The 10,906-nt window shown below is 39.8% G+C and overlaps 1 protein-coding gene across 1 annotated transcript in view; it reads right to left on the reverse strand.

The window, feature by feature from the left end:
- The window catches only part of kcnab1b (potassium voltage-gated channel subfamily A regulatory beta subunit 1b), a 49,956-nt gene extending 44,348 nt beyond the window's left edge, over positions 1–5,608 (reverse strand). The window contains exon 1 of the mRNA XM_014023263.1: positions 5,421–5,608. The gene's annotated coding sequence lies outside the window, so the exon portion shown is untranslated. The remainder of the gene's footprint in view (positions 1–5,420) is intronic.
- Positions 5,609–10,906: the final 5,298 nt, after the last annotated feature.

A 10,906-nucleotide genomic window follows, 5' to 3' on the forward strand; every position in this document is an offset into this window, starting at 1 on the left:
GAGAGAGAGAGAGAGAGAGAGAGAGAGAGAGAGAGAGAGAGAGAGATCCTGAATGGAAGCCAGAACAGCTGAGCTGACGTGACTTGATGTATGTGTCTGCTCCACTTCAGGCAGGAGGTCCAGGTGGGAGAAGCAGGTTAATTACATGTTTTCACTAACATGCTTCGCTTCTCTTTTCATCGTACAGCTTCGTTTTATAGCTGACTGCGTTCACATTGCTTTTATCACATAATCATAAAACAAGCCAGTAACGCCCGTCTGTGACTCAGAAATCCTCCCTGCCTTGTGAAAAACAAAACAAAACAAAACTAAACAAAAAACTAATTGTGCTTTGGCTTCTCGGAGCAGATGTTGAGCACAGATAAGTTGAAGTGATAAAGGAGAACAATAAAGCATGAAAAGCAACGAGTGGCGCAGAGCCATACTTTCCTCTCTCATGTAGCAGTAATGTGACAATGGCTGATTTTCATGGTTCATTGAACAGCCACACACCTCCGGGCCAACGCAGCTTTATTTAGATCGTCGTGATGGCGTTTGACAAGTCGACACTTGTAAAAATCGGTYCAGGATGCTTGGTTTTCATTTGAACCCTTTGCTAATTTGTGCGTTCACGGTTGATTTGTAGGGTTTTTTTAATGCTTTATTGCCACAGTGCCTCTCGTTTTATACAATTTGTGCTTTTTAAATAGTATAATTGAGCAGGAGGTATTTTGGAGCCACAAGCTGATGAACTCAAGATGGATGTCACTGCTGAAGATGAAAGAAGGAGCATGACTAAAACTAAATGGCAAGGTAAGGGAAACAAAGCAGGAGTGAATCCATRTGATTAGCCTGAAAAAAAGAAATTACAAAACAAAAAGAAAAGATGAAGTAAGGAAAATCKAATCGGCCAAGCAAGAGCGAGTATGGATAAAGATGAGTAAACAACAAACAGAAAGAGGTCACGCACAAGAATTAAGATTTAGACTAAATGCTCAAAAACCTGACGGTATGAAAATGATCAAAAGATGAAACATGATTCAAACCATGTTTTCACTGAATGATCTTGATGATGATGATATTAGACAATCAGCTTACACATAATGAGCTTAGAAAGCAAGACTGACTCAGTCAAGGAGAAGAAGCAGGGATGATCTCAGTAAAAAACAACAACAAMAAAAGAAAAACAGGAATGAACTAAGATACACTTTTTTGAGCGTAAAYACAGAATGACTGCTGGAATTAGTTAAATAATGAATCTTAACTAGGGGCACAACACTTCATTTGGCATTGTTTTTGCATCACAGAAAGAAGRACGCAGATTCGTATCTGGGCCTTTTTTTTTTCTTCCTGTGCACAGGTGGGTTTTCTCCTACTACACTTGTGTCTCCCACAGACCAAAACCCTGCATGTTGAGTTGGTTTGTAACTGAATTGTCCCTTAGAGTGTGGATAGTTGTCTTGTTTGTCTCTCTGTGTCCTAGTGTTGTACTAGAGTTTTTGAATTTTAATATCCGTCTGATACCAAGTAAATACAGGGCTAGACTAGTATCACAGATATTGATATTTTATGGTTGAAATGTCAAAGCGGGGATCGAACCAAGGACCTTCTTGCTATGAGGCRACATTGCTAACCACTGAGCCTTTTGTTCTGCTTCTCTGTGTTTTTCCAGCCATCCTTACCTGCACCCACCTCCATGTCACAGCTGCAGCTACTTCTGTCATTAGTCCCTGCCTCTTTATTCCCTCTGTATCCATTAAAATAAAAGAGAAATCATTTGAACAGTATAAAAGTTACAAAAACTAAAAAGTCATGGCGCATTGCTCCCAACCAAGCTGTATATTAAAAAAAGTTTTATTTAAGAATAGTTAAAACAGTACAAGGTTTGTTGTAAACCTGCTGAGTTCACCTAATTCTTTGAGCCTCTACTTCTTTAACTTTTTAAACATGAATAAAAATTAAAGGGCAATGCAGTTTCTCTTTCTCTAATTGCCACATTATAGGTTTGGCAGATACTGTACTTTGCAGCAAAGCATCATGGGAAAAAATCTCCCTTTGGTGACATTTTTAGGCTTTGGAACTTGATCTTTTTTCCTGCATCATTTCATGGGTAAGCCACTAAAAAAAAGGAGCGCTTTAAGAAGAGAAGACAGGTGTTTTATTCAAAAAATGCTGCAGGATGTTCTGAATTATTCCCTGTAATGTGTCTGAAGTGAGCTCGTCTTTGAATGTATTCATGGGGCGAATCGGCATCCAATAAAACGTATTTCCATTTTGTCTTTTTGCTCTGTGTTAGGCTACAGTCACACATTCTGAAACAATCCCAGTCGAAAACAGATTAGATCTGATCAGTTCTTCAAAAATAATGATAAAAATGTGATTTTAAAAAAAGGTTTGATCCTCCAGGTCCTCTTACTGATCTTGACGGCGCTGTTTGTTACAGCTTCCCTCCAGATGGGAAGTACTGGAGGCTTTAACGTCTAATCGAAGCGGAGACAGCTCCAGACATATTATCCAGAGTATCTGTGGGAAAAAAGCGCCTCGAGGGTTTTAGCAAACTGTTCTTCACAAGTGTTTACATCCCCAGGACATGTAAACTCATTCTAATGTGTAAAACTGCTTCGCACGTGCCTCCCTAAACCCCACATCCTTTTCTTTGAATAAATCAGCAGTCATATCTTTGATACGTTGACCCCCCACCCCTCTTCTACATCATTCACCACTTCTTCACCTGCAGCAAAGCCCTGTTTTCTCCTGACCAGATAATCCCTCAGTGAAGAGGTAAGTACGTTGCTGGAGGAAGCTGCAAACCTCACAATTAGTGACAAGCTTTTGATTTTCCTTCCAGCTTCAACAATCGGCGTCAGTCCAGAATGTCAAGTTGCTCATCTGGAATCCCTGAGCGTTTGTGCCCAGAGGCAACCCTGTTATCTTCTGATAGGCTCCTGTAAACCCCTGTTGCTAATGTGCGCRCAAGCATAAGGTGAACGTGCACATTTTAGATGAGCTGTCTTTATGCTGCACAACAAAACGTGATGAATGCTTCAGTAGGAAACCTAACCCTGGATTCTCCAACAGGTTGAACATCTGTCGGCGCTGCCTGTGGCTCACATAAATGATGCATCGATTTATAGCGCCGTAACTTCTCTTGCTGTCAGGGAAATAAAAAATTAATAAAAACAACCCCACCCCCCAGCACAACATTATATTTTCTGACACATAATTACAGCCCTGTAAAATATGTCCATGTCACTGCTGCAGCAGCGCAGCACCTCCTCTCTGCTCCTCTACAGCTTATGTTGTTTGCTTTGCTTTTACTTGCTCCCCCCTCTCACCACAGACACAATGTCWCACACATCTCTCTGCCTTTCCTCTAAACTTCTGATTAAACCAGGAGATCAAGTCGCTGTGATGCACCGCGGCCCGTCCCAGTGTTCACCCTCTGCAACCAGAAAGCTTTAACAATTTCACTTCGAGAAAACGCTGATAAAAACCACGACGTGCAGCCAGAACGCTTTATCAAATGCTTCACAAACACAAAAAAGGGAAAGGGCACCCATCCATCACCCACAGCATGAAAAACCATCACTTGTCAATCCGCTGTGACTGCTTTTACGAAAGCCGACATCTTTTTTGTGTCAGCTCCTACAGACACATCCTGTCATTCGCAGGGCTCGACGTGAGGCTTCATGGTGGGACACTGATTGATAATARTGCGCTGACTGAATAATAAAGGATTATTTATTTCTAACAAGCTGAGGTCTGGGCTATTGCTATGATTAAACATTTATCCTTTCAAAGCTTTTATTGTTTTTTTTTTTGTTTTTCCTTTTTAAAAAGCAACAAGTATCTGTCTTTTATTTGGTGTGGTAGTAGCTGAGAGGCCTCCCCAACACATACYGTACGTTGAGAATTAACTGATCACGAGTTAGGCAATATCCTATTTTACTTTGTTAAACGTGTAAATAAAAGAGAATGCAGCTAAGTGTTCTGGAGTATTCATCCCTGTGACATRATCTGACTGCTAACAGATTATGCAGAATATGACATGCAAGATGGCGGGCGACATGCATTCCTTCAAGTATCGCTGGTTTCGTTACAAACAGAAACAGCAAAGCTCAGCGAGTTGTACCTGTGAGATATTTTGCTAACAGACAGACACACTGCAGAAACAATCTAATGCTCTGAATCCAAGTGTGCATTTTATTTAAGCACAAAGAAGAAAACATGTACAGTGTCCTGAAAAAAAGAAACTTTTTCCAGCGCCATTTATAATGGAAAGTTTAATGGTTCCTTTTGCATATAATAAAAATAAATAATGTCTTTTTAATACTAGGATTACAGTTGTAATGTTTAATTTTCTACTCATTATGAATGTCACAAAAACACAGCACTGGAACCTTACATCCGGATGTTCCTCATTTACCAGCTTAAAATTTGTTTATGTATTGCAATTAGCGATACTTTAATGACATAACCATCAATTTTCTTTATGCAACTTATTCACTGTGACACTGGGCATGTTGTCAGGCCTTCACAAGGCCGACATAGAAACACAAAAACTGCTCATGCCTACAGTCAGTTAAAACCTGCAGTTAACCTAACATGCATGTTTTTGAACTGAGGGGGGAAGACCAGAACACACAGAGATACACACATGCACAGAGAAAACATGCAAACTCCACACAGAAAGTAGAGCTAAGCACTTGTTTCTTTGTGTAGCTCCTGTGTTAATATTTCAGTTCACACATGAATTTAACTTGTGTTATTAGTCTTTTACACTGCAAAAAAATTAACCATCCTATGACAGGTAAAAAAAATGTTAGATTATAGGCTGGATCTTCTCAAATTAAGTGAAATATAATATGCATTGTGTTTTTTAAATGGACATTTTGCTGTTTTATGAATGAAATAAATAAATAATAATAAAATAATAATAGTAGCCAGTGCAACAGCAGTTGCTTGATAAGAAATATTGAAGTAAGGAAACTTTCCAGGCGAACAAGATTAATAATCTAACACATTGCTTATCAGTCTCATAACAAGATCAAAATACTTTTTGGCTAAATGTAAGATTGTAAGACTTAATAAGATGGACATTTTTGCAGTGTAAGGGCATTGAAACCTGCAGTATAAAAGGAGGACAGAGCACCTTTTCTGGTGGGAACACGCTATTATTTTTGTAGAGAATAAGTGGATCCTAGCACACAGAAGATGCTGATCAAAGTTTAATCTTGACTTCCAGTTATTTATAAATTAAACAAATTGTAAGAACTGACAATATATATAAGTTTAAACTATCAGAAAAACAAACAGGTGCTTCAGCAGATGGGAAAAACATTGCTCAAACGTGTGGTAAATCTAAGCCGACACAAAAAAATATGAAATTTCCTCAACAAGAAACCTCCATTTACTGAAACACACCCCTCAGCAGAACATACCTGTGGACCATGATGTCATTTGGACGAGTGGACGCCTGAAGAAAATTGGTGTGTGCATCAAGAAGCTCCTCCACACTCTTCTGTTCTCGAGGTGCTTTGCTATCAGAGTTTCCCCAAAGACAGCTGGTGGGGTGTGAGGTACCCAACCTGGCTCCTGCCCCCTGCCTCTGCTGGATGGAACTAGGGCAGCGATCCAGTCTTGGCCCCTCTCTTGACCTCGGCATGGGGATCTCACCACAGGCTGCCTTGAGGTACATGTTGCAGACAGGCTGGTAGAGCCCTTTCTTTAGTTTGCAAATCCCTTTCTAAATATGTTGCCCTTCATACGACTCTTTACACAGGCAGCTACAATACGATGTGGGGGTCATATGATCCAGCAGGAGAGATCTGGGGTTTTATGGCTGCAAGTGCTGCTGCCATGCCCCGGGGCTAATGTTGTGATTTAGAGCATTATCCTGACACAACATGCATGGATCAAACCAAACACATGTGCTCAGACAAATCCACACCCAGAGAAAGTTGGCCCACAAATATTAAAGGATCTAAGATAAAGGGGGGGTCAGAAACACCTTAGTGTGCCGTCCCCATGAAGCCAACTTTATTCTTAGAGAGCTGACAAAATTAAAATAAAAAAAGACAAAAGGCAGCTTTTGTTTGACCTCCCACCAAGGCCAGCAAGAGAAGTCTGCTGATCTGTTATGAGGCCGATAAAAGCCAGAGGGGACATTTCTGTCTCCTCGTCCAAAATATCTCACAGACACACACCTGTCRCATGCATGGCCAACTCAGCTGAGAGCAGAACCCGACACGCCAGTGTGTTCTCTCTTGAGTGATTTATTAAACAATGACACAAAGACAACTAAAAGGTATTTGATGGACAAATATAGATCCAGAGTGAATACACAAATATCAAGATCTGGTTTGCTTTTACAGCTCAGGTCTGAATATTTCTTAAGATAGAGTGCTTCTTTTTTTTCTCAGTCTATCTAAATCCTTGACACCTTTACTAAAGAGCTTTTCTTTGTTTGTAATGTGGGATTATGCCTGGATTATGGAAAGCTATGTAAGGATTTACATTAACATTTGACCAAAGCAACATCTTTGATCCAGATCCAGATCTGGATGCAGTCATGGGTGACCATGAGGCTGTTGAAAAGTCATATATGATGAGTGGACATCAAACAATCAAAAGTRTGGCCATCCTCAGCTTGGCAAAGTAGCTCCCATTGCAGAATGCAGATCACATTACTGATTTAGTTCAAGAAATGACACAAACAGCCATAATCAGCTTAGTTATTAGATTTGTTACAGCAGGGGGACAAATGAATACAAATAAACCGATTAAAAGTAAGGAAATTTGTGTTTGGTAAATTATTTCTTAGTTGTAACAATGCTTCTTGGGAATAAATCTTATAAAGCCTGTTAATTTCCCTTTTAAATGATGCCACATTTGTAAGGAACATGCATTTGTGGGAGCAGTAGAGCTGAATATGTGGGTTGTGCACATGAATAATTTGTCACTTGTTCTCTGCCAAAAGGCTTGTTTCAAATTTCTTTACTTTTTATGTTAAGTATATTTAATAAGAGACCTCAAAACATTTGCAGCAATTTAYTATGTCTCCTGCTGCAACACAAACCCATTCATCAGCTAACAATGCAGCATTGGTTCAGCTTTTTTTTGTTTTGGGAAACCATACAAACAAGACAGATGGTGATATAATGCAAAATACAGTAAGTACAAATGTTTGGAAATCCAACATAGCAGTTTTGTCGTAACTGCATAGGTTTGTTAATGGACTAGTGAGCAGTAAACAAACTATAATAGTCAATAAGACAAATGTTTCTTCTCTTTTGTTTTTTATGGTTTTCTATCTTAGTCAAAGAATTTGAGAACTAACGCTGACCGTGATGCTTGTGGATTTTTTTTTGCTACTTTATTCCTTTAGCATTTCAGATTAGGCTGATTTTTTAAGGTCCAAATTTAAGAGACTTAAAGAGCCGTCACGTTTTTAAGACTCCCAGCCTGATTAAACAGAGCGATCACTAGCCAAACACCGCACAAACTGAAACAGTAGAAAGGAGAGGCAGAAATTCTTAGCAGCAGGAAAAACACCGATAAACATTTGAAAAAGAATCGTGTGGAACGTTAAGCGGTGATTGGAACAATCCCTGACCATGAAGAACGGTTCCAGCAGATTACAGGAACGTCACAGATTTCTGTAGATTGCAGTCCTAAAAACTCCTCAAACTCTCACGTAGGGGTCCTGATTACAACACATCTAAAAAGCATTTTACTGTTTAATTTCTCTCAAATGTGCCAAAGCTTTCTTGTATGTTTTAATGTGGTTCTCAGTAACATCCCAGCAGGTTTTCAGGATATATTTTTTACAGTTTATCTTTGAACATTGGCTCATATTTAGTCCAGTTCCTGTCTCTGCCAACTCCAGTCCTGCTAACATCCTGCCAACAGCAGCCTCTGATCCTGACAGCTCCTGAGTGATTTCACCTCAAATGCTTCACTCTTTATTGACTCTCAGAGTGTAAAAATCAACCACCTGGCCTTTTTTTTTACTTTCAAAGAACTAATAGGTGTCCTTCCAGCTGATGGTGTTGATCCTGTCTCTTTGTCGGTATTGAACAGAAATCCAGGTCACCAGTTTGACCTCATAAGGACCCCTGCATTGATATGTTCTCACTCTGCCTTTATGGTTGGTCCCAAATGTCTGTCTCTGTTGGAGATTAAAAATGTGACCTTGAGAAACTAAAGGAAGCAGATCCTTTGCCATCAGTCAAGAGGCGAGGAGTTCACAACTGTAGAAAAGGAAAAATATAATCCAAAATGCAAAGAAATCTTGTACACAGTGTRTACACTCATTATTTGACTGTGCTGTCTAGATAGACACATTTCAACAAATCTTATCTTATTTTGTTAGCTGTATCTGGCTGCCCTCTTGTGGGCAAAAATGTGATTTTGGTAGCTCGAAGAAAAACAGTCTGTCACATCTTTATATCAACGCTGAGGCCAATAATAAGGTCGAAATTTGCTTTATTTCTATTATTTTATTATTAAAAAGAACAGAATCCAAACACACACACACACACACACACACACACACACACACACAAACAGGTACATCCATCACTCATTCACAGGCCCGAGTGTTTTCTATCAGCTGAACATGATGAGATGCAGGAGAATGTGTGGGAGCAGAGAGCACCTCTGGATCCTCGGCGTCCTCCCACTCAGTGTGCAGTGTGAGACAGAAACAGAGCGTTTTGGTCTATTTCAGTCCCTGGATATGTGAGGTCTTTTCTTCACTGTTCCCTCCAAGACTAGAGTGACTCATGCTCAGTGTGACTTCTGCTCAAAGCAAGTTCGGCTGCTTGAAAAATCAAACACCAAAAGTGGAATGCAAATGTCCTAACTTCCTGTCAAAAAAAAAAAAAAAAAAAAAAAGAATAAACACTATTTGGATCCATGCTCAGATTATCATTCAGTAATCTGTTTTTAATCATTTTCTTTCTTGTCCCAAAGACCTAAAAACAGGGGTGTCAAACTTGTTTTCTCTCAGGGGCCACATGAACATCATGGTGGCCCTCAAAGGGCCAGTTGGAACAAACGTTGATGTTTTGTGTTTAACTTCGACTAAACACATCACATKCCTCCTCTCATTGCTACGGCTCGGCGCCGCTAACAAACAATAACAGAGCTCTACGTGGTTTTTCCTGCATATTAACGCTGACAAGTACTATGTAAACGACATTAAACGTGAAATAAATAATACAGAAATACTATTAAAATTAAAATAAGGGAGTTTTATTCGCTGTTGAGTTGTGGTGAGTAGCTGCCATCTTGAATTCTGAACTGTCCTAAAAATGCACCTCCACCTGTTGGTGGGAGGCTGTCATTCTGCAGGTAAAATAATTAACATGCACTATGGGAGGTGTAGTTAACGGTCAATACTGGCTTTAAAGCAGCACACACTTATTTTTGAGACATTAATACATCTTTAAAGCGTTTGCGGGCCATGTAAAATGTCGCGTCTGGCCACTTCTGGCCCACGGGCCTTGAGTTTGACACAAGTGACATAAATGATCATATCTACAGTTTGAAAAGTTATAAGGATGGAAGCATTTTGTGTTAAACTTATTTGTCAGGGTATGTTAGTCAGTATGTAAGTAAACTTTATTTCTATACCTTTCACAGACACAAACATCACAAAGTGCTTAACAGAGAGCAAAATAACTAAAAACAATAAAACAGATCACACATATAAAACACAACAATTAAAACACAGTAAAAAGCACTTAACCTAAAAGTCTGTCTGAATAAAAATGTCTTAAGATGTTTCTTAAAAGAGTCAGTAGAATGTGAGCAGCGAAGGGACAGAGGGAGAGCGTTCCAGAGCCTTGGTGCCACCACCTGAAAATCTTTGTCTCCACGAGTTTTATAATGGGTTCGAGGGACCACCAGCAGCATTTGATTAGAAGACCTCTAAAACCTGGATGGACAGAGAGGCTTGTTAACCTCATGTTCTGTTAAATGTTTCGAGTTTTACAATTTTCTCCCTTTGCATAAACACTCAATGTTTCCTTCCTTGTCTGCCACATTTATTTTCCTAATTACTGAGTTTGTTTTTAGTTAATGCTTTTATTTGCTTATTAGGTCTGTCCTGAGTTTGAAATCAAATTAAAAATAAACTTAATAAATAAAGCAAAAGGTTCATATGACAGCAAAATCTCACAATAACTGWGGATAATGCTCAGAGATGAGCCGACATGGAATTAGGCACAATAATGCAGAGGAGCAGTTTGCCTCATCAGGACCAACGTCCAAGTTCACCTCAGTCAGAGGAGCATCGCATGTCTGTCAGGGCTGCAAATCATTCAGAAAACCTAGTTTTGCAAGCAACTATACTGTGTACTCAAACCTGGACTGCAATTTGTTGCCTGACCAACATGTGTCCATCTGGACCAGTCCCTACCTTTGGGTCCGTTAACATCTTGTTTCAATGGAGTCTGCAGAAGCCCTATTGCAGGGGTCTCATGCATTCTTGTCCAGGGATTTGTGGAGGCCTGGCATGTTTTATTTGCTGTTCATCAGTTGTGGGTTAGTCATCCAAACACAGATTCTTCAAACATCCTGTCAGGATGTATCATAGGGTTCTACCAAGTTCACGAGCCATCTGGGGATTTACCCCGAGTCCAGGTTTGAGGACATTCCCCTTGTCCAAACTCACACTTTACCAGTTTCAGTCAAGGGTCCACTGCAACAGGTGCAGGTGTCCCAACACRCTCGGGGACTGGGGGAGGAGGACAGACGGAGACAATGAGGATGGGCTGAAGCAAGAGACTAAGCAGGAAGTGAAAGAGGAWAGACAAAGTTAAGCAGTGTGAGCAAGATTGTTTCCACGATTTTAGTGAATACAACTGTTTTTCACAAAAACATACATTTGCACATTTCTAAGTAAGACAATATATATATA

This window comes from Austrofundulus limnaeus, unplaced genomic scaffold (genome assembly GCF_001266775.1).
Source record: "Austrofundulus limnaeus strain Quisiro unplaced genomic scaffold, Austrofundulus_limnaeus-1.0 Scaffold361, whole genome shotgun sequence".
Lineage (NCBI taxonomy): Eukaryota > Metazoa > Chordata > Actinopteri > Cyprinodontiformes > Rivulidae > Austrofundulus > Austrofundulus limnaeus.